This window comes from Megascapheus bottae, chromosome 7, assembly GCF_031878675.1.
Source record: "Megascapheus bottae isolate mThoBot1 chromosome 7, mThoBot2.hap1, whole genome shotgun sequence".
NCBI lineage: Eukaryota > Metazoa > Chordata > Mammalia > Rodentia > Geomyidae > Megascapheus > Megascapheus bottae.
In genome coordinates this window covers 72,223,919-72,247,387 of record NC_143515.1, presented here as the reverse complement: position 1 = coordinate 72,247,387, position 23,469 = coordinate 72,223,919, and positions in this window count along the sequence as shown.

Here is a 23,469-nt window from a genome sequence, read left to right as displayed (position 1 = left end):
CACTGAAGTCACTGAGATCAAATAGCTATTCATCAGGCAGAACCAAAGAGAGAACCTAGACGGTCACTGCTAATGAACCCCAAAATACCACACTGCCAGAATGGCATAAAATTATCTCCAGGAGAACACTAATAAAGACAAAACTACTAGAGACAAAGCTAGTAAATTCCACTTTATAGACAAGAAAGCTGAGTTGTGGAGGGTGAAAGGACTTCCTTTCAAATCATACTCTCAAACCTGAGAAAGTCTAGGAACATTAACAATTTGTAGAGATTGAGCCATGGTGGTTCATGTCTGTAACACTAGATACCTAGTGGCTAAGATCTGAAGATCATGGTTTGAAGCTAACCTAGGCAAAGCTCCCATGAACTTATTTTCAATTAACCAGAAAAATGGCAGAGGTTGGACTGTGGCTCATGAGACAGAGTACCATCCTTGAGTGAAAAAAAACAAGGAAGATCAGTAGGTCCTGAGTTTAAGACCCTAGGACTAGCAAAAAACTACATATAGAGAGAGAGTGCTTGAACATATTAGAGTCTGACTCTTGGACACAAACTAGCTCCCATAGAAAATACTGCTTTATCATTTAAATGTATGCTAAGCCCTAAACCCCAAGCATATGGATTTGATTTATCTTTAAATGTTAAGTTTAACAAATGAAAAAAAAATAGAGATGGCTCTTGCAAAAGGAGATTAAGTTTTTCAAATCCAGATTCTTTTTAAAGCTTTAAATATTTGGTAACAATTGCCCAAATCAGTTCTGCTCTATGGATCCACAGGGCCCATCCACAGTCACTGGGAATGAGATCCCTTTGCTCGACTATCCTCAGAACGTACATTGTAAGCTGGGGCTCCTTTATTCTGTAATGAAGTTCCAACTACACAATTATTCTCTCCATAAGCAGTATTTTTCTGTCCAGTATATACATATATATACACATATACACACATACATGTACATACATACATACATTTACATATGTACATGTATATGCATATATGTATATATACATACACATGTGTATATATGTGTAATTAGAAATATATTTATATAAATATATAAACTATATGTACCTATACATACAAATGCATATATATTTGAAAGTTCTTTCAAATACACTACGAGATTCACTCGGAGGATCAGCTTTGGATGCACAGAATCTGCAGGGCTCACTTAGAAGAAGCTGAGTATTCTGGGATAGATGGTGAAGAAGTAGAGTCCACATAGTTCTCCTTCAGGCACTCCCTCTTCCCATCTATATAACTTCATGAAGATAAATCCTATACCTCATATCATTTACTTGATCTATGACTACAGCATTAAAGATCACCCTCCTTATACCTGACGCTCTGTGACCATTGAGATGTACATGCCTTTTGCAGTACTGAAGCACTGTATTAAGAGTGTTACTTTCAGCAGGGTCTCAATAGTTCATGCCTTTCATCCTAGCTACTCAGAAAGGTGAGATCTGAAGATTTTCGGTCAAAGCCAGACCAAACAGGAAAGACCTTATGTCTCTCATATCCAATTAACTGCAGGGGGAAAAAGCCAGAAGTGGAGCTGTGGCTCAAGTGGCAAAGTGCCAGCCTTGAGAAAAAAGTGCTCAGAGACAGTGCCTCGGCCTTAAGTTCAAACCCTAGGAACAGCACAAAAATAGATAGATAGATAGATAGATAGATAGATAGATAGATAGATAGATAGATAGATAGATAATAGATTGATAGGAAACATTCATTACAAACCCTTTCTGAACCATTGTTCCTTCTGGTTGTCCCATGGCTCAGCCTTCTCCTCCTCTCTCCCCTCATCAGAAATCCCTCTCTGAAGCCTTTGACTGCCCATATCTCAGATCACTTAGGAAGTATTTGGTCACAGCCCAGTTCCTGCTATCAAGAACAGGTTTTACAATACCTAGAACTTAGTTGTATGTATTCATAATCATTTATGTTCATTCAGCTTTTGTTTATTTGTTTTGGCTCAAGAAGCCCTTTGAGAACACTTTCTGCGCTCATGGATCTGAATGGGCTGAAAATGAAAAGATGGTAAAAACTCAATGACTATCCTCAAGGAATTCATGGCTAACTGACAGCACCAGCAGCAAAGGAGAAAACGAATCACAGGATGGCATGGCCCATCTAGACCTGCGGGCGGCACCGCGAGTGGAGTAAGCCCAACTCTGCCTGGGTGGCCAGAGATGAGCCACTCTCCCCAAGGGCTGCTGAAGGAAGTTTTGCTCTAACTTTCTCTGTTCTGCCTTCATCTCAAACCCTGATAGGGATTAGCATCACACCTAATCTCTTCCTTCAAAAGGAAGTTAGCTATCACCACCCACCAAGTACTAGTGATGTCCTCCAGGCATTTTCCACAAATCCCAGTGACCAAATAACTGTGGCACCTTTGGCCACACACCCAGGTGGTGCTACATATATAGGCCTCATAATAGCAGCTAATGAACCATTCCCTTTGGCTTCATAAAAAGCAAAGCCAAAGTCGCCTCTGGCACCCACCTTGAGTTACACGCCTGGCTCAGAGCAGCAGCAGTTAAAGCTTTAGTTACCACAGCCCATATGTCTTTGTATGTTCACATGGAGAAATAATAATGATTCTGCATCTTCTGTATGTTTTACATTCTACCAAATACCATCTCATCCATCATTGTGTTTCATTCAAACAATCACTCATCACAATGGACAGTGCATGGGTTGTTTTCTATTAGAGGTAGGAGAAGTGGAAGTAGGGTAACTCAGACTAAATCTCAAGCCTTCTATCTCTTAATTTAGTGATCTGGAAAGTATACTACACTGGAGGACCAATTGTAGAGCAAGGGAGAGGGGCTATCCAGCTCTTGTTTTGACCTTTCCCTTATATGAATCAGTTCGTATTAGCCAATGTATCTTAGATTGGACCACTATCAAAACACAGAGTTGGGTGCTAAAGAAGGAAAGAGAAGCAAGATCACTGGGCTTCTAGGGTACAGATGGTAGGGGAAATAGATAAAATGCAAAAGCAATCAACAAAATAAAACACGTACCATTAAGAAAAACTAGTTTACCATCCCAGTCTTTCCATAGTCCAGTTTGGAGTCTGGGTTTCAAAGATCTGATTTGCTTCAGTGATACCTAGAGCCTTGGAGAGATTATAGTCCAGACCCTGAACTGACAAATGCAGAAACCAGGCCCCTAGGGAAATCACTCTCCCTGTTGCTCCACAACTAGTTAATGGAAAATGACACTGAAGCATACAACTAATCTTACCTTTCCTTCAAACACCATGGTCCATGATTACTACAAAACTGAAACATTTGAAACATTTGGGTCGCAGATATATTTCCTAATGTGTACTGAACACTGAAGAAAGAACATCAGGACAATTTTTTTTTTGCAAATGTACTATTGGAAAAGTTCCAGAGATAGAAAGCAAGGTTCTGGTGGCTCATGCCTGTAATCCTAGCCACTCAAGGGGATTCAGATTTGAACCCAGTTTGAACCCAGCTAGTGTCCATGAGACACTTATTTTCAATTAACTAGCAAAAAGCCAGTAGTAGAGGTATGACTCAAGTGGGAGAATGCTAGCCTTAAGTGAACAAGCTAAGCCCCCTGTCCTGAGTTCAAGCCCTAGGACTGGCATTTTTTTTTTTGGTGGGTCATGGGACTTGCACACAGTCTGGATGCTGTCCCCGAGCTCTTCAGCTCAAGGCTACCTCCCAACCCTGGAACCAAGCCCACTTCCTGTTTTCTAGAGGTTAATCAGAGATAAGAATCTCAGGTCCTTTTGTGTCCAGGCTGTCTTTGAACCTTGATCTTCAGATGTCAGCCCCCTAAGTAGCTAGGATTACAGGTGTGAGCCATCACGCCCAGCAAGCACATTTAAAAAAAATTAGAACTAGAGCTATATCTAAGTGGTAAGTCTACATGTTAACTAGTCTAGTGTTCATCTCAGCAACTCTCCCCTCACTCCCAACCACTCCCAATCTATAAGTTTTGTCACTTTATTCAGCATAATTATTTCCTGGTTTATCTTTGTTGTTGTATGTTCATTGCTGTTTTGTGAAATTTATCTATATACCATGATTTGTCTACCCAATTCACTTGTTTATGGACACTTTTTCTTCTTTTTTACAGCTTGGGGATATTTGCTATTCAACTCTATTTTCTTTGTTCACTTACAATCTCCCCTGCCCAATGGTTTCTTTAAGGTTTAAAGAATACATAATTACTTATCATAGTTTGTCTTCAAGACTTGGTGTCTCTGTGTAAACAGTATAAGACCTTCATGATAGTTTATGTCCATATTTTTGTTCCTGGACTTTGTGCTGCTGTTTATTGTACTTCAGTACTCTCTGTATGCATTATCATTTTTCAGTAGTCAATTATCAGTTTAGGAGACTTAAATACTAGAGAAAATGTGGTGTGTAGTTACTGTTCTGTGGATCCCTCTGCTCCTTGGTACAGACCATTCCACTAAGGTGTGAAGGATTATGCCCAACTGTGTAGTAGTACAGGTCTCTTAGGTGATTGCTTCAGGTATTGTGTAGTTGAAAAAGTAATTTTGTATATATTATTTTTTATGTTTAAGAGACATAGATTTTTTGTAATGTATAGAGGGGTCACAGTTACAGTTGCCAGACAGAGAGTACATCACTTCTCACACATTGACACCCCCTCTCATGTTTTTATCCTCAGTTCCTTCTCCCCACCCCCTCCCAATCATCTTGTTTCCCCCCCTTCCCTTTCTTATTCCAAATAAGCAAATAAACATATATACAATATGCCAGGTAACAAAGTCAGATACTGTAACAATATGAGATTAACCAAAGGGCAATAAAAGAGAAGAGAAATAACATAGTACATTAAGAACAACAATCACACAAGATAAAGCTCTTGATTCCATATCTTAGAGATCCTTTCATTTAGTCTCATCCTATGAGACCTTATGTACCTAGGTTTTGGGCTATTGTGATCCTGTGCTAGAAGAATCTTAGATGTATACTAATTATTACAAATGAGGGAAACCATTGAGCCTATGTTCCTTTGGGTCTGGCTTACTTCATTTAACATGACTTTTTCCAAGTCTTTCCATTTCCTTACAAATATGGCAATGTCATTCTTTCTGTTAGCTGCATAGAATTCCATTGTGTATAAATACATCTTCTTGATCGAATCATCTACTGAGGGATTGGTTCCATATCTTAGCTATGTTAAATAGTGCTGCAATGAACATCATTGTGCTAGTGGCTTTAGTATGTCATTGTTTCTGGACATTTGGGCAAATGCCAAGGAGTGGAATTGCTGGGTTATAGGGGAGATCTGTAGTCTTTTGAGGAACCGCCATACTTTTTTCCATAGTGGTTGAACCAGATTATACTCCTACCAACAGTGTAGTAGAGTTCTCTCCAGGCCACATCCCTGCCAGCATCTGTTGTTATCAGATATCTTGATAATAGCCATTATAACTGGGGTGAGGCAAAATCTCAAAGTTGTTTTAATTTGCATTTTTTGTGTTTCTAACGATATTTTGAAGTATGCCATGGTCAGTTTTTTTGCAGCATATGATAAACTGTGTTCCAATCAACTTTCTTCTCTCTTTCTTTGAGACTGTAATTATAATGAAATCAGTATTTCCTCAGCAATCTGGGCACTGGTAGATCCTGCCTATAAGCCTAGCTACTCAGTAAGCTGAGCTTTAAGCATCCTAGTTCAAAGCCAGCCTACTCAGGAAAGTTCATGAGACTCTTCTCTTCAATTAACCCCCAGAAAATCAGAAATGGCACGGAGGCTCCAAGTGGTAGACTGCTATCTCTGAGTGCAAGAACTCAGGGACAGATGCTGATTTTCAGCCCCACAATCAACAAAATAACAAAACAAACAAACAGAAAAAACAATGATAAAATTTTCTTCAACAGACTCAGTGATTTTTCTCAACATTGTTACAGTTCACAGCCAGGAATCAACATTGAATATGTGTATCCTTTGTGACTCTAATAAGAATACATTTTAGGAAGTGGCACTATGGTTCAAGTAACAGAGTGGTAGCCTTGAGCTGGTAAGCTCAGGGTCAGCACCCAGGCCCAGAGTTCAAGAAGGAATACATCTTGTTATGTGATTTCTATCAATTGCAATAAAATACTACAATTGGCAAATTCAAATTATGTCATCCTCTAAACTTCCTTTCTGAAAAAACATAAATTGGAATTAGGAAAATTTTGGTTGAAAGACTGCACACATTTTTTTCCATATATTTTTATTGTAATTAATAGAAGGGTTATATTATACTCACCAGATAGAAGGTGCAGTACTTCACATATATTGATACCCTTTCTCATGCCTTGGTCCCCATTTCCCTCCCCCAACCCCTGACCCTCATCTTGTTTTCCCCCCTTCCCTATTTGATTTCAAACAACCAAATACTCATATATGCCATATATCAGATAACAAGGTGAAACACTGTAACAATATGAGATAACCAAGGGACAGTAAAAGAGATGAGAGATAATATAGTACATTAAGGACAACAATCACTCATTACATGGCTTTTGTTTCTATATCCTGGAGGTCCTTTCATTTAGGGTCATACTATGTGGCCTTATGTATCTAGGTTTTGTTCTATTATAAATCTTGGCTGCACACATTTTGCTGAAAGGTAAGTATCTTTTCATTTTGCTCAGAAGCCATGAAGTGTGCTAATAAAAACATACTCTATGACTTCACCTTCCCACTATGTTGACAATCAAGTTGGCATCTTGTATCATAAATTAAGATAAAATGGTAATAAATGGAAAACCCAGTCATTACTATGGGTGTTACCACATCTCCTTTAAGAAAATGTTTCTCCTACATTGATAATCACAGCTAAATGTGAACAGTAACCACTTAGAATTCCTGCAATGTGCTCCTAATCTCTATAGTATTATATTCTAATATTATACAGTTCTATATATTTCCATAGCTGCCCCACCCATCTTTTGGTAGATTTTTCACTTAATTCAAAATACTCTCTCTTTCCCCTTATGATTTCTTGGCAGCAGGGTTAATTAGCAATGCATTGTTTAATGTGAAAAACTTGAGTATTTTAATAGTCTTTCCATCCACTTTTGAATTTCATTTCTAGTCTAAACCTTTCTGCACAAGTTTCCCTTCCATGCATACACACATCCATGCTTTACTTGATTTCACTTCCTTGAATGTTCTTAGGCTTTGCCCTACAACATAGAAAGATATCTGTGTTAGAGAATGCTACATGGGAACTCAGTTCATCATGGTGAAATGTTCTTTAAGTGTCAGCTTGGTTGTATAGGTCTGGCTTGATGGTACAGTTCTCATCTCCTTCATTATCACTACTTTATTTTCCCCCATGTTCATCAATTACTGACTAAGAAGTATTGCAGTCTCCATTTACCTTGTGAACTTGTGTCTCTGCTCAGTTCTGTAAAAGTTTGCTTCATTTACTTTAGAAGTTTTCTATTAAATTGCATACACATTATGAGCTTTTTATATCTTTATTACATTTCTAAACTGATGACCTCATCTCTTTAAAAAAATAAGATCTAGCTAGCATTAAAGAGAAAAACCATCAGTGAGTGCTGCACATATAAGTTCCAAAATTTTTATATAATAATTGAAAATTTCCCCCACTTTATCCTCTCTCTCTCTTCCTCTTCCTTCACCCCTCCTCTCTCTCTGTCTCTCTCTCTCTCTCTCTCTCTCTGTCTCTCTCTCTCTCTCTCTCTCTCTCTCTCTCTCTCTGCTTTACAATCATGCTTAATAAAACAAGGTTCTCAGGAAAGGACTGAATCTTAAGGTAAGCATAAGCATCAAACTAAACAGAAGGAAATTGGACACAGATGAAATGATGAAATGGGGACTTAGATCTATGGATTTAGAAATCATCTGTACACATAGTTCATTTGTGTGGCTGACATTTATAAGACAATGGTTATAAGGGCAGAAGGCCAACAGAGGATCTGGCCACAAGCTTAAAAGTAAATTCTAAGCTATGTTGCTTAGGTGTGGAATTGAAAGTAACAAAGAAGCAAGAAAAGAAGGAAGGACGGAAGGAAAGAAAGAAAGAAAGAAAGAAAGAAAGAAAGAAAGAAAGAAGAATAATGAGAGGACCAAAGAGAAAGAAATATACATAAGATCTGTCAAACAAGTGTGAGCTGTTGTAAAGTACGTTGATAATTTCATATGTTATCTATTGCCTTATATTTTAAACATTTTCTGGTTCTACAAATGTCTCCATTCATGGGGTGGGACTGACAAATCTACGAGGTATCAGGGGTTATGTAAACAATCTTCGGTGTGTTCCATGGCCTAATTTACTGTCATAAACATTGTGGGAAGCAAAAATCAACGTGGCAGCTTGGTGTGGATATTCTCACTGTCAGCGGGGAAAATTCATTGCCCCCTTGCAATGCGGAAACTCCAACAGCATTTTACCAAGACGAATGACTTGGTGACAGACACTCTGGTTGAAAGTTAATATTTAGCCCAGTAAGATGAAACAGGAGAACTTGGGAATTGTGCCCCTGGGCCAGTCCCTGGGTCCTTCAGTCCAATAGACAGCCTGAAAGGATGATCCCAAGAGTGCATGTGGAGTACGAGCTCATCACTGTTGGCATCTGCCTCTGAGGTCATCTGCCCCCTTCATAATCTTAGCTCTGCCTGCCATCCCTACCACCCCCGTCCCCCCCACCAGCTTAAAAGTTCTTCGAAACCTATTTGTATTCTAGGTCAACAAATTCCAGACATCTGTTTACTTCCCTCCATTGAAAATGCCTCTACCTTTCCTTCATTCTAAACTGACTATTCTTGAATATCTAATATTTGTGTTTGTTAAACAAGACTTAATTTATCTCTCCACTCCATCATGGGTTGATCAACTTTGATTCTGTCTAAACAGAACCTTATCTCCCCAAAGAAATGTCTTTTGTGTGAGACACAGCTCACCTAGTTATCTCTTCTCTCCCTACTTGCACAATTGGCTTGTCTTTGTGTATAGAAATATATAAAAATGGATATTAATAGCATATGCTGATAACCTCCTCTCAGCCACAGAAACCCTATCCAATTCCATTTCTCTCCAGAACAGAAGTTGGACTACATGAAAACAAAGGTGTTTGATATTAACAGTGCTCTGGCTATAAGAAACATAAATTTAGAAATTTCTCTGAGCCCAGAGAAAATAAAACTATTGTCCTCTTATTAAACCAAGTTTTTCTTTTGTTTCTTATTTTGTGACAGTATTTTAAAAACATGCTCTTCACAATATTAAGTAATAAAATCAACAGATCCATTAGAATAAGGCTGATAAAGAAGACTGTATGCATATGCCAATGACTTTACCAAAGCCCAGAACATATTTGTATTTATAATTACATGAGAGAGTCCTTTGGCACCGTGTGTAAATGAAGCTACAAGGGAAAAATCTCATCATTATGTAGCCACCCTACTTTTACCTAAACTGTAAGAAACACTTAAGTTTCAGATTTCACATTTTTCAATCTGATTTCCAAGTAAACCAATGATTTTAGAAATATCTATCTTTAAAGTAGGTTGTCAATAAAGGCTTAACCTTCTTAACTACCTTAATGTCTGCATTTCCTTTAGCTGGGAGCCTAGTTTAAACAGGCTCTGAGTCACAAGAGATGTGGTGACACATAGATGTGGTCTCTATCCTTAAAGCACTGACAGTCCAAATAGATACAAAATAGACCGAATACAAAAGATTTTAGATGAGCCAGCAGCTATAATCCTAGCTACTCTGGATGGTGAGATCTGAGTATAATTAGAACCCAGCTCTGGGTAGAAAAGTCTTTGCAAGTAAGTATCTTCAATTAACTATGGATTAAAAAACAAGTGGAACTTTGGTTCAAGTGAGGAAATAACTAGCCTTGAGCAAAAAATAAACTCGGGAACAGCACCCAGGCCCTGAGTTCAAGTCCTAGGACCAGTACCAAAAATTAAACAAAAAATGTTACTCTGATGGAGAATAAGGTGTATGAGAATTGAGAGGAATCTGGCGGAAGCAACCTGAGAAACCAAGACATGGTGAACGGAATTTGTGACCAGCCTGGAGGGACTGGAAAAGGACAACCAGCTTTCTTTCAACCAGCTTGGTTGAAAGAAATAGAAATGGAACAACAGCTCTATTATTGACTTACTTTGCTTTAGGCAAATATAACATTTCATGGATGAACTGAAATTTGCACTTACTGTAAAATATTAGAGGTCCAAGTGGTAGAGACCTAGCTTTGAGAAAGCTCAAGGACAGTTCACAGGCACTGAGTTCAAGTCCCATGACTGACTAATAAAAAAAGGAATTGTTGAATGAAATGTAGTATTTGTATTGTGACAAATCAAGGATGATTATAAGAGGATTCTAGGGAGCCCTGGTCTCTCAGGTAGATTCTTCCCTTTTTTCCCTCTTACAGAGCCATGTGCTTATGCGACTCTGACAACACATCTGACTGTTAAGAAACCAGCCACTGGGATGCTTGTCCCTGATGCTCTATTAATACAGCACACATAGTATATGTCTGTTTTCTGACTATGCAAACCAGGTGGGGGAAATTCTCCGTACTTCACCTCCACTGACCATCCATGCTAAGAGTGAGCTTTGTAGCAGATCTGATTGTCTCTTGCATAAAACTTTAGTGGTATGAATATTTGTCTACTTCTTTTTCTTTTTGCCAATCCTGGGGCTTCCTGATTGTTGATTTTGAAATTGTTGACTTCGTTATCATTTTGAAGTTCTCTCCCAATAACACCTTATTGCTCAAATTCTAAATGAAGCTTTCCCAGCAGCTATTTCTTTACTCTGGCACTGTAGCAACATACACAAGGAAATAAAACCATAAAAGTGACAACAATGGAAATACAAGTCATCAGAATCCTAAATCTTGAACAATAGGACCATCGGGCTAAATAAATCAGAAGTAAGAGTTCATAGCTCAGAAACTGCATAGCAAAAGGCTGATGGATGAGAAGCTTTTCATTGTAGAATCTTTCCAAATGAATAACAGAGAAAGTGGAAGACAAGGCACAGGCTGTACTGGTGAGAGAAGTACCCGGATGATCAGCTGGGTCAACTGATACAATCCTTCATTCCCCTCACTCTATGCAGTAGCAGTGTTTGCCCCTGGGAACAAAGAATGTCTACCTGAGGGAATCTGGGTTCCAACAGTGGCTATCTGAATTTTAGTTCATCACAGTAGCAATGGTAGGCGCCAGGTAAGGTAAGGTCTAGCAGTCAAACTTGAATTTAAATTACATCTCTTAATGGTGGCATGAGAAAACAGGAAACCTGAGTGATCTCCCTTTATCCACGGTCTTTCACACTCACGTAGGAATTTAAGTCAAGATGTTTGAACATTTTTTCAGAAAATCAGCTGGAAAAAGTAGAAGGTTGGGGAAGCACTGAACACGAAGTAGCCTATAAAGCAGAAAAGAATACAAAACATCAGGTTTCTCACTAATGGCTTGAGATATGTAAGAAGAGTAGGTAGTCATTAAACAAGAAGCGGTGACCTTTTTTGTCAAAGTCCAAGAAAAGGTTTATGGTCTCAAAATTAGTTAAAGGGCAGAAAATGCTGCAAAAGTTTTAGAACATGAGTTGACAAAAACAGGAAGTATGAAGGATTACATATACCGTGTAAATGTTTTATTTCTATCAAAATGTTATTTAGCCAGATAATTAATAATATTAATGCTGACAAATGATACACTAGACTATAAGAAACAAGCTATTGCAATTTGACTCTCAAGGTGTCTATACTTTATCAAAGAATCACAGAACATTTGTGTGTGTGTGTGTGTGTGTGTGTGTGTGTGTGTGTGTGTGTGTGTGTGTGTGTGTGTTTTAAAAGACATTATAAAGCCAGGTACCAGTAGCCAGGCAATCCGAGGGTTACGGCTCAAAGCCAGCCAAAGCTGTGACACTCACCTCCAATTAGCCACTAAACACCCAGAAACCCAGAAGTGTAACTGTGGAACACTAACTAGCCTTGAGGCCAAAAGCTCAGATACAGCATGTGGGCCTTTGATTCAAGCTCAAGAACTGTTTTATACACACAAGAAAATAACAGCAACAACAACAAAAACAAAAGGATGTGTTGATCAGCCACAGTTTTCAAGCAGTATTCTTAGGGACACAATTTTCTAAGTGGGTTTTAAAGGCAAGTGAAGTAACAAAGCCCTTGGTCCTTTTCCTTACATCTGACTGAACTGAGTGGTTTTCCTTTTTAGCTCTTGTGCTGGAGTTCTGTGCACATCTCCCTTTGAGAAGGCATCATGTGCGGAAGAGCTAGGCTGGGCCACACAGAGCTCATACTTATGTGTCCCATTTAGGTTGTATTTTTAAATATGCATTCATGATGCATGTAAATATCAGGAAGGCTCTGCAACATGACAGGAAAACAGCACTGCGCCCCTGGAACTTCAGCCTCTTGTCCCAGGCATCTTGGATAGAACCCAAATTTGCAGTTTAGCAGAACAAAAGCTCTGTGGTAAACCAGATTCCTTCTCCTTCCAAGGGTTTATCCTCCATCTGCTGTTTCTTAAAGCACGTTCCCTGGGACTCTCACCCAGTATCCCAAATGGCTTACTCTGAGATCACATATGGTACTCTTCCTGAGAGGACCTCTGGCAGATTCAGTTTTCGCCATCTTATTATGTTTCCATTGCTGTTTTAACACCTCATCTGGATGGATACCCTGGGCAGCTACTCAGCTGGCTGGCCCCATCATTTGGCTCAGTATGTTTCACATAAATGGTAGATAAACCACTAAGAGAAATCAAATCTCATTTGCAACTGAGGAAACTGAGTTCTAGAAGATAAAATGACTTAGTGAAGGCTATATAATCTCTCCATCTGTTTAACATTACTATCAAGCTAATGACTGCATTTGGACACAATCTTAGTGCTCAAATACACGTCAGCTACCTTGAAATTCTTTGCCTAACTCCCATAGAACACTTTAAGTATGAAACAGGTGCCCAATAAGAACTTGTTGGCAAATCCTTTAAGATAGAAAATAGACTTCCACTTTCAAGTAAAATTCAGGAAGAAGTAGTAGTCCAAATTTTCTCCTATAAATATTGGGAGAAAATGGAAAAGTATCTTAAAATTATATGTTTGATGACATTAAATAATTATAGAAGTAAAAATTATCTACATCACTTAAACTTCCAGAAAAGAAAAAGATCCCTTTCTAGTTGACAAATCCTGGCCATTTTCTCTCTTAGAGTTCTTCATTGATCACAGGTAACAAGAACAAGGTACAGATAATTACTGAGGAAAAAAAAAGAAACATACTGCATTTGGTAAGTCATGCTATGTTCAAGCACTGAACTCCGGTCAAGTTACAAACTTACAACCACTTATCCCCACAGGGCATCTGCTGTAATTTGAGGGAAACACAGGTAGCTGGTGACAGAAATCAAAAGGTGGCAAAGGAAATTGGTTGAACACTGGTTGGGGAAGGGTATGAGGAAACTCTGGGGGTGAAGTATGTGTCCCCTAGTTTGTTCTGAATGCAGAAGCACAGAAACATCTAATTACTAAAATTCATTCAACTGGTCAATTGAGATTTACACACTTGAAAGTTCCATTTGTTAAGCAAAAGAAGATGCAGGAATAAGGAAGCTTTAGCTGTCAATTATAGAATAGTCCCTGCAGTTCTGAATATGGGGCAAAGTCTCAGAATACGCCAAAACCCTTAACTCCCATTCTATCACTCATTCATTGCCTAAGGCTTTGTTCTCTACCTGTTTCTCCGGGCATGAATCCTGTCTTCCTAAACTGTGAATTTCTTCAAGCGAAAAAAAGAAAAACTAAATTTTGAGAATTGCAGAAGTGTCACTGTCAGAGGAATTCTACATTAGTACACTTTTGTACAGTGTCTACTAAAACTAAATGTACATGTATTCTCTCTGTAACCCAGATATTGAATTTCTAATTGCATACAAAAGACACATAAATCCATATCACCACAAGCAGTCATGAAATAGAATGTTCAAGACTTCTTTATGATAAACTAAAAAAGTACATAAAATAGACTAAAAATTCAATTGTCACAATAATTGCATGAAAAATTGTGGTATATTCACATGATTGTATGGGAGAGGGATGAAAATGTCAAAACTGACTATACATGAAATAACCTAACGGTGTAGCAAAGACTGGAATACAAACTAGAAGTATTTATCTGAAAGAGCACAAGGAAGTCCCATGGAGATGAGAATTAAATGTCTTTATTCCTTCTAAAGGGAAGGAGGAAAGCAGAGAGGAAGGTGGGAACAAAGGAGGAATGGACAAGGAGAGGAAGAGGGAGAGAGAATGAGGGAAAATTAAGTAAATACTTAAGGTACGTATGTTAAACTTCAATGAGAGTTCTAAAAACGAAGGCCAGGAGTTTAGCCTAGTGGTAGCATACATACTTGCTTAGCATGCATGAAGCCCTGGGTTTGATTCCCCAATACCACACATACAGAAAAAGCCCCAAATGGTGATGTGTCTCAAGTGGCAGAGTGCTAGCCCTGAGGAAAAAGTATCCAAGGACAGTGCCCAGGCCCTGAGTTCAAGCCCCAGGACTGGCAAAATAAAGCATCACAGGAAAAGACAAAGTGATTATATCATACTTCTTATAAAGTCACTTATGTTCCATGAAAAGACAGGAACTTCTCACAGACTCACCTCAAGCACAGTATAATAGTAGGTATAATAGGCAGGAGTAGAGTGCAAAAATATGACTGAGGTAATCATGTTGCATAATAAACATAAACGTTTATATTTGATATTTGAAAATATTAACATTTAGATTAATGAAATTTTGTGGTCAACTTTCTAGACAACTAGTTAAATATATTTGTATGTGAGCTCGTAAAATTTGATTCTCCTACTCTTGTTATTGATGTATTTTTAATGGTTGCAAATCTATGTCTTGCATTTGGAAAAATCAATCCCAGTTTGTTCCAATGTTTTCTACTAGTATGTACACTAACGAGCAGAAAACTTCCAATATGGAACTTGAAATATTACGAGGTGAACACAGCCATCGCATTTTACCTACATTGTATCCACATTTTGTCCAAGAGGGACAAAGCTCTATTTCTGTGAGCACCCTGCCACCACAACCAAGGCAGAAAGGTGGCAGATCATTGGTGACTTTTTTCTGTAAGTGGACAATGATTTGCTATGCTGAATGGATGCATACCCCAGAGAGACTGATAAAAAAATGAGACTCATTTTTCAAATATAATCTGCCCTCTTTTCCCTTCACACTGATTAATAAACCCCAACTTTTGCACCTGCAAAACACTGACCTCGGTAAGGCATCTGTTCTCTGTTTGACATCTCTTTAATTTTATTAGTGGCTTATGGACAAAATCACTTGACGTTAAGTTTTTTTTGAGTTTAAGTTATCTGGATTCACCAGAACATTTTTTTGCTCCCTACTATAAATCAATGAACCCAGTTAAGATTAACTGCCTACATGTGAGCTTCAAAAGAGCCTCTAAACCAGACAGAGTTGAAAGAAACACATAATTCCATAACACACTAAGTACACACTGATCAAAGTTATTGGGTCTGTTTACTTAATGCTATACTTCCTCATTGTCTTTACAATCTGATTTCAAATTGTATTTAAATCATATATCTGCCATTAGATGCTGAAATCAATTATGTGTCTTAATCAGTGAAAATATGTGTTCATACAGACTTAACTAACTCTAGACTAAAACGTTCCTGAACCTGATTTGGGAACTCCTGTATGTTTTTAGGAATTAAAGCAAAAAGAAGCATAGTGAACAACCCATTTCAACCAAGAACATTTCCTACACAGAAACAATCATGGAATTCTAGAAGCAAAGAGAATTATAAGTCCTTAGATATTAAATTGTGATTGAGGTTGTTTGGCCATTGGAATTCTGATGAGGTACCATGATGCATTCAAGAGAGAATGGAGGATACCAAGAGAATAGAAGTAAGCTAAAGCTTTACTTTGCATACCATATGCATATGACTCCTCTCTCTCTCTCTCTCTCTCTCTCTCTCTCTCTCTCTCTATATATATATATATATATATATATATACATGTATGTATGTGTATATATATATATATATTGTTCTAGTACTAGAGTTTGAACTTAAAGCCTAGGTGCTATCCTTTAGCCTTTCACTCAAGGCACTCTACCACTTGAGCCACAACTCCACTTCTGACTTTCTCCTTTTTGATAGTTAAGAGTTGCAGATATAATGGTGAACAGTCCCATGAACTTTCCTGCCTAGTCTGACATTGAATCTCAGTCCTCAGATCTTAGCCTACTGAGTAGCTACGAGTACAGAGATGAGCTGCTGGATCCTGGCTACAAGTTATAATTTTGTGGTTTTACATAATAAAACATTGAAAAATGTTTACTTTTTAATTGAAATTTCCTGATCCAGTCCCATTTTCCTCCACACAATCTGGCCCCTTGTATGAATCTGACATGCTGTATCAACTAGAATGCCACTACCATTGTGAGTAACTCATTTCCATATTGGATATCTCAAGTTCATGGGACTCTCCTCCTTTCTGAAGTGCCAAGTTTTACCTCTTATATCTCCTGAGATCTAGTCATGTCCTCTTGGACAACAACTGATGACTATTACCTCCCTCCCTCCTTCAGAGCTCGAAGGTGATTAGAAATGTACTTGGCTCAGTCTTTCAAGGTATGTACCTTCTACCATCACCAGCGGAATGTTTCATGTTCTGCCAGTTGGTCATCCCCATATATTTGCCATCATATCATCTTAGAATCAGCCTTTTCCCACCTATATCTTCTTATACAAATGTGTATCTTGAAAGGATGAATCAGATTTTTTTCCTCAGGTTGGTACCCTAGAGTATGATCCAAGCACACAATAAGCACATCTCCTTCATGTTGTAATGAAATTCAAAGCAAAATAGATCATTTTCTAATCCATAAAAAAAGATAAGGGGCATAAAAATTTTAAACTCAGACCTTGAATCTTTACCTCAAGTAAATCTATCAACCACAACCAGAACCCCTCCCCTTTTCAAATCCACATTCTGGATCCTAAACCACAACAAAATTCTGCCTGTTCCTCAAGCTATATAAACAAGTCAAGAAATCCACCACAAAAATATCACATATAGTGCATCTATAAAATATTCTTGTCAAGGCAAACTAAATCAGTAAGGCAAATGGTAGTAAAAAACCAGTCATACTATTTCTATCACAAAGACCTAGACTTCGGATAACTCTACACAGGAGAATCGTCAGACATGTCTTAGGATGGAGGGTTGACATCAGACAGTGCTTGAACCAGGAAGCACATTTTGGAAATCAGTCAAGTGATAAGGCAGGTGGGCATGGCGAGAGAGCAACATCTAATAAACACTGCTGGAAGAAAAAGTACAGGCATCTAACTGTTGGTGGGTGCTGTGCTCTTGAGTCTTCTTTAACTCCTTAGTCTGTCTTAACTAACATCTACCAGTATAGACAACTAAATATCTGTCAATAGGTAGGAAATTTTAGTGCATATCCACAATGCAGTACTGTTTAGCCTTTTAGAAGATGTAAATCTAGCCAAGTACTAGTGGCTCACGACCATAATCCTAGCACCTCAGGAGATTAAATTTGATGATTTCAGTTCAAAGCCAGCCCAGATAGAATAGCACATGATACTCTATCTCCAACTAACCTGCACTCATGCCTTTTCTTCTTGGCACGTATAGCAAAGATTCTTTTAATACTTGATTCCATGGAATTTGGGTGCATGTCTCTACTTCTAGATTATAAGATTCATCATGTAAGAGTCACTGCTAGTCTGGATCCTCACACTGCCTGACTCACAGAAATTCAATATAGTAAATCAAAACTGCATTCTAAAACCTCAGTGGCTAAGAAAGCCAGTGGGCAGCTAAGCATTAATATAAAGTAACATTTGAACACAGATCAGTGATGCATCCTTATTTGTAGCTCACACTCCTCTTGGTAGACTCAGCAGTGGTTTAATCTGTGCATATTTATTTCACGCGCTTCCTATTGAAGCTTCATAGAGTTCTGCGTGGTCGTTAATGGTACAACTGTCTTCTCTAGGCATTTTTTAAGGTATCACTAAGTCAATGTGGGCAAATGGTACTCTGGTATTGGAGAAAGGAATGGAGGAGCCCTGAATATGTCTTCCTGTCGTTAGCATCACTCTTGTCTCCACAGCCTACTCCATGCATCTAAACCACAGGAGGGCTATGGCTATAAGGAAGTAAAGAACAAGCTGTTCATGTGAGTAGGAAAGGACATCTGAGTTAGTACAGGCAGGACTCATATTGCTTTGCTTAGCCAAAACCTACCGCCTCAGAGAGGGTTTCTATTTGAGCAACTTTAGCCTCCATTTTCCTCTTGAAAAGGAGTTTGGCTAATATAATCTCAACAGTTTCTGAGTGGAATTGAATATAAAATCGAGTCACCTGATGACTATGTCATCTTGTCCATGAGAAATATTGAAAGACTCAACCGTCTGGGCTAAGCTGAGATAAGAACTCATAAAATGTATGAAAAGATCCAAGTGACTCGTGTCTGAAAATATATCCCAAAATATTTTTATGCTCTTTTGGTATGTCTAGTTCTGATTGAACCAGGAAAACCAGATGTTAGTGGGAAGGGAGAAAAAGGAAACCACCAAACAAGTTGTCTGACAATTTTGCATAAACAAAAAAGAAATTAGATCACTTATTTCTCAAAATTCCAGAGTGCCTACTCTAGTCTAAGTGGGTATGCTTATCTGAAATTATACAACAATTGTGGTTGATGCCAAATCCCCTTTCCATGAAAGATAAGGAACGCTTTCTCTACAAAAATATTAACTAATATGGCAAAGCATTGTGGAATTTGCAAATCATCATTGCATGTACTGTATCACTGGCGTATTTTACATTCTACTTGTTTTAGAGGAATGTTTTTATTACCATATTTATATGGTAATTGAGGAAACTGAGAGGAGTTAACTAAAGATAGTATGACATTTTATATTAAAGATTTTAAAACCAAATCCAGTGACTACATATTAATTTACTACCACTGTCTTCTTTCTCTCTCTTCTATCTCTCTTAAATGCAACATGTAAAATTGTAATGCATTCTTCAGCTCTATCGGAGTATATATTTAAAGAAAATAAAAGCATTATTCTAAGGAGTTATTTACCACCATGGTAACTGCAGCATTATTCACAAAAGCCAAGTACAGACGCCTCTCTGTCAATAGGTAGGAAATTTTAGTGTATATCCACAGTGAAATATTATTCAGCTTTTTAGAAGAAATAAATCTGCATGGGAAGGGGAAATGAACTGACATTATTTGTCAGTGCCACATATACAAAACAACTTGCTGACAAGAACTTAGGTATGTCTCAAAAGCTTCAGAGCCATGTATGTGACATTAGGACTTGGGTGAGCAGATTTGTCTGTCATTTTCCTCTCCTATCTGGAGAGCAGACAAGTTCGTTGGTCATGATTCTTTGTAATTGAACACTTTATTTGATAACATCCGTGCTTCCAAGCACTTATTCTTCTTATTGTGTCCAAAATGCAAAATGAGGCTAGTAAATTTCCTCTGTGCTCCTCAGTATGTGCAGGGGGAGGGGGAGGGAGGGGGATTTGTGCAGGTTTTTTTTTTTTTTTTTTTTTTTACAATATAATGAGCCATTCCTTGTCTTATATACACATTTTTTTGGCTTTTGTTTTGTGTTTTTGCTTGTTTGTTTTCCATTCCTGGGTCTTGAACTCTGGACCTGAGTGCTATTCCTGAGCTCCTTTTGCTCAGTGCTGGTCCTCTACCATTTAAGCCACAGCACCACTTGCAGCTTTTTCTGTGGATAATTGGAGAGAAGAGTCTCACGGACTTTCCTGCCCAGCCTGGCTTTGCACCATGATTCCCAGATCTCAGCCTCCTGAGTAGCTAAGATTATAGTCAGACACCTGGCTCATATACACTTTTTTTTTAAGGATGGAAATAAAAAACAAAGTCTTGGACAAACCTGGTAGAAAATTGACCTTAGTATACTGGGGACGAGAACCAAAATCTCTAGCAATCCCTTCAAGTTTAGACAGAATAACTAGCAATCTCTTTTCAGTACCATATGGCCACATTATCAAAAATCTCAATTCTAGACCCACTCCAACACAGCTGGAGCATCTCAAGGCTGCCAAGAATTCCTGAGAGGGCCTGTCATGCCTACATTTGGGTCATTTCTTTGAGGTAAAGTACATGTTGATTTTTTTTTTAGGCAGTATCTTCCTATGTTGCACAGGCTGGTTTCAACCTTGTTATCCTCCTATTCAGCCTCCCTGATTCTGGACTTACAGAATGTGCTATGTCCGTCTGCAAGTTGATATCGAAGGTGGCAGCTTTCCCTCAGAACCAGAATTCCTTCAGGTATTTTGACCATAATTTACACATCTATGTCAAACCTAACTCCTTGCAACAATTCTTCAACTCTTCTTTGCTTCTCACGCACAGCAACAAATGTAAAAACCCCAAACTTACGCTCTGCACTTAACAGTCTTCACATCTCTTTAGATGCAAAATCCAGAATTATATTTAGTTTTGAATTAAAAAAAATAGCAGTGCCTGAAGAGATTGCATTTAAATGACCTGGTTTAATATTCTCATGTGAGTGTGTGGTTGCAAAACAAATGTTATGCTCCCGATGTTTACATTGCTTTTGCCAGCAGTCTGCTTCTGTGTGAACTGCTTTTTCCCTACTGGAGAAAGATTCCTTGAGGAAAAGGTCATAACGCCCTTCCATATGAAGGACTGAAACTCAAGAATTGATTTTAATAAAAGGATCCAAATAGGGAAAGAGGAAGTAAAACTTACCCTCTTGGCAGATGACATGATTCTGTATGTAAAGAACTCTAACAACTCTATCAAGCTAATATAGAACTTTCGCAAAGGAGCAGGATATAAAATTAACCCTTAAAAATCAATGGTTTGGGCTAGGATTTTAGCCTAGTGGTAGAGTGCTTGCTTAGCATGCACAAAGACCTGGGTTAAATTCCTTGGTATCACATACATAGAAAAAAATGCTGGAAGTAGTGCAGTGGTTCATTCTGGCTGAGTGCTATCCTTGAGAAAGCCCAAGGACAGTGCTCAGGCCCTGAGTTCATGCCCCAAGACTGGAAAAAAATCAGTGCCTTTCCTATATGCCAACAATAAGAAGATAGAGACTGAAATCAGGAAAGCAACTCCTTTTGCAATAGCCTCAAGAAAAATAAAATACTCAGAAATTAACTTAACCAAGGAATTAAAAGGACCTCTATAATGAGAACTCTAAAAATCTGAAGAAGGAAATTAAAGCAGATCTAAGGAAGCAAAAAAACCTTCCATGCTCCTGGATTGGAAGGATTAACATCATGAAAATGACACTACTGCCACAAGCTATCTACAAATTCAATGCAATACCCATCAATATCCCAATTTCATTCCTTAATGAAATAGAGGAAGCAATCCAAAATTTCATATGGAATAATAAAGGACCCCATATAGCAAAATCAATCCTTAGCAGAAAGAACAACACTGGAAGAATATCAATACCAAACTTCAAACTCTACTACAGCTTGGTACTGGAACAAGAATAGGCCTGAGGACCAGTGGAATAGAACTTAAGACCCAGAAATCAACCCACAGACCTATGGTCACCTAATCTATGCTAAAGGAGCCAAAAAATACTGGCTGAAAGAAAGACAGCCTCTTCAACAAATGGTAGTATTGGCTAAACACCTGTAGAAAACAAAACTTGTATCTTTATCTATCATGCTGCAACAGAATCACCTTCAAATGGATCAAAGACCTTGAGGTAAAACAAGATACCCTGAAAATTTTACAAGAAGAAATAGGAGACACAGTTGGGCTCCTCAGCATGGTCAAAACTTTCCTAATAAAGATCCAGAAACCCAACAAATCAAAGAAAGTTCGGACAAGTGGGACTACATTAAACTGCAGAGCTACTATTTGGCAAAGGATATAGCTAGCAAGTTAAATAGAAAGCCCCACAGAGTGGGAAAATATCTTCACTAGCCACACAACAGACAAGCACCTCATATTTAAAATACACCTACAGTTCAAAAAATTGAATCTCAGCAACAAATCCTTAAAGAAATAAGCATCCCACTGGAAACTGGACTAAAGACTTAAAGAGATACTTCTCCGAAGAGGAAATAAACACCTGAAGAAATGCTCAACGTCTCTGGCCATACAAGAAATGCAAATCAAAACAACTTTGAGATTCTACCTCACTCCAGTTAGAACAGCTATTATCAAGAAATCTAATAACTACAGATTCTGGTGGGGATGTGGCCAGGAGGGAATGTAAACCTGTTCAGCCCCTCTGGAAAGCAGTATGGTGGTTTCTCAAAAGACCAACCAGAGAGCTCCCCAATGACCCAGCAATCCCTCTCGTGGGCAAATGTTCAGAAACAAAGCTGTACTAAAGCTAGAAGCACAATGATGTTCATTACAGCATTTTCCACCATAGCTAAGATATGGAACCAAACTAGATGCCCCTCAGTAGATGAATGGATCAAGAAGATGTAGTATTTATACACAATGGAATTCTATGCTGCCATCCGAAAGAACGACATCACCCCATTCATAAGGAAATGAAAAAACTTGGTAAAAAATAATCATGTTAAGTGAAGTAAGCCAGACCCAAAGGAACATAGACTCCATGGTTTTCCTCATTTGTAATAATTACTACTCGTCTAGGACTCTCCTAGCAGATCACAATAGCTCAAAAGCTATATGCACATGGCCATATAGGATGAGGCTAAGTGACATGATCTCTAGGTTGAGGCTAAGTGAAATGAACTTCATGATAGGGAAACGAAAGGTTTATCCTTGTGATTGTTGCTTTTAATATTCTATGTAAGATATTTCTTACTCTTTTGTTTCTCTTCTTCTTTTTTCTTTCCCTTATGAGTTATCCTCTGTTGTTGCTTTTTCTGACTTTGATAACTATTGCATTGTATATATATATATATATATATATATATATATATATATATATATATTTGCTTCTTTGAATCAGGGAAGGGGAAAAACATGATGATGAGTCAAAGGTCAAAGAATCAATGAATGGAACAATGATTTTCACAAGACAATATATGTTGGAAATAAACTCTACATCTTGGGAGGAGCTAGGGGGAGCAAAAGTGGGAGCAAAACATGGGAAGGGATAACAATGTTCAAGAAATAATTTACTCACTACCTTACGAACGTAACTTCACTACCTTATAAATGTAACTGTAACCCCTGTATACACCACTCTGATAAGTAAAAATAAAAATAAAAAACAAATTGTGTTTACAGCATCTGTGTCCCTCTATAACTGAGATTGGAGTGGTCTTGTGCCCTCCTCTGGTCTCTTCTCCCTTTCAAGAGGCCAAGTGGAAGCCCAGCCCAGATTTG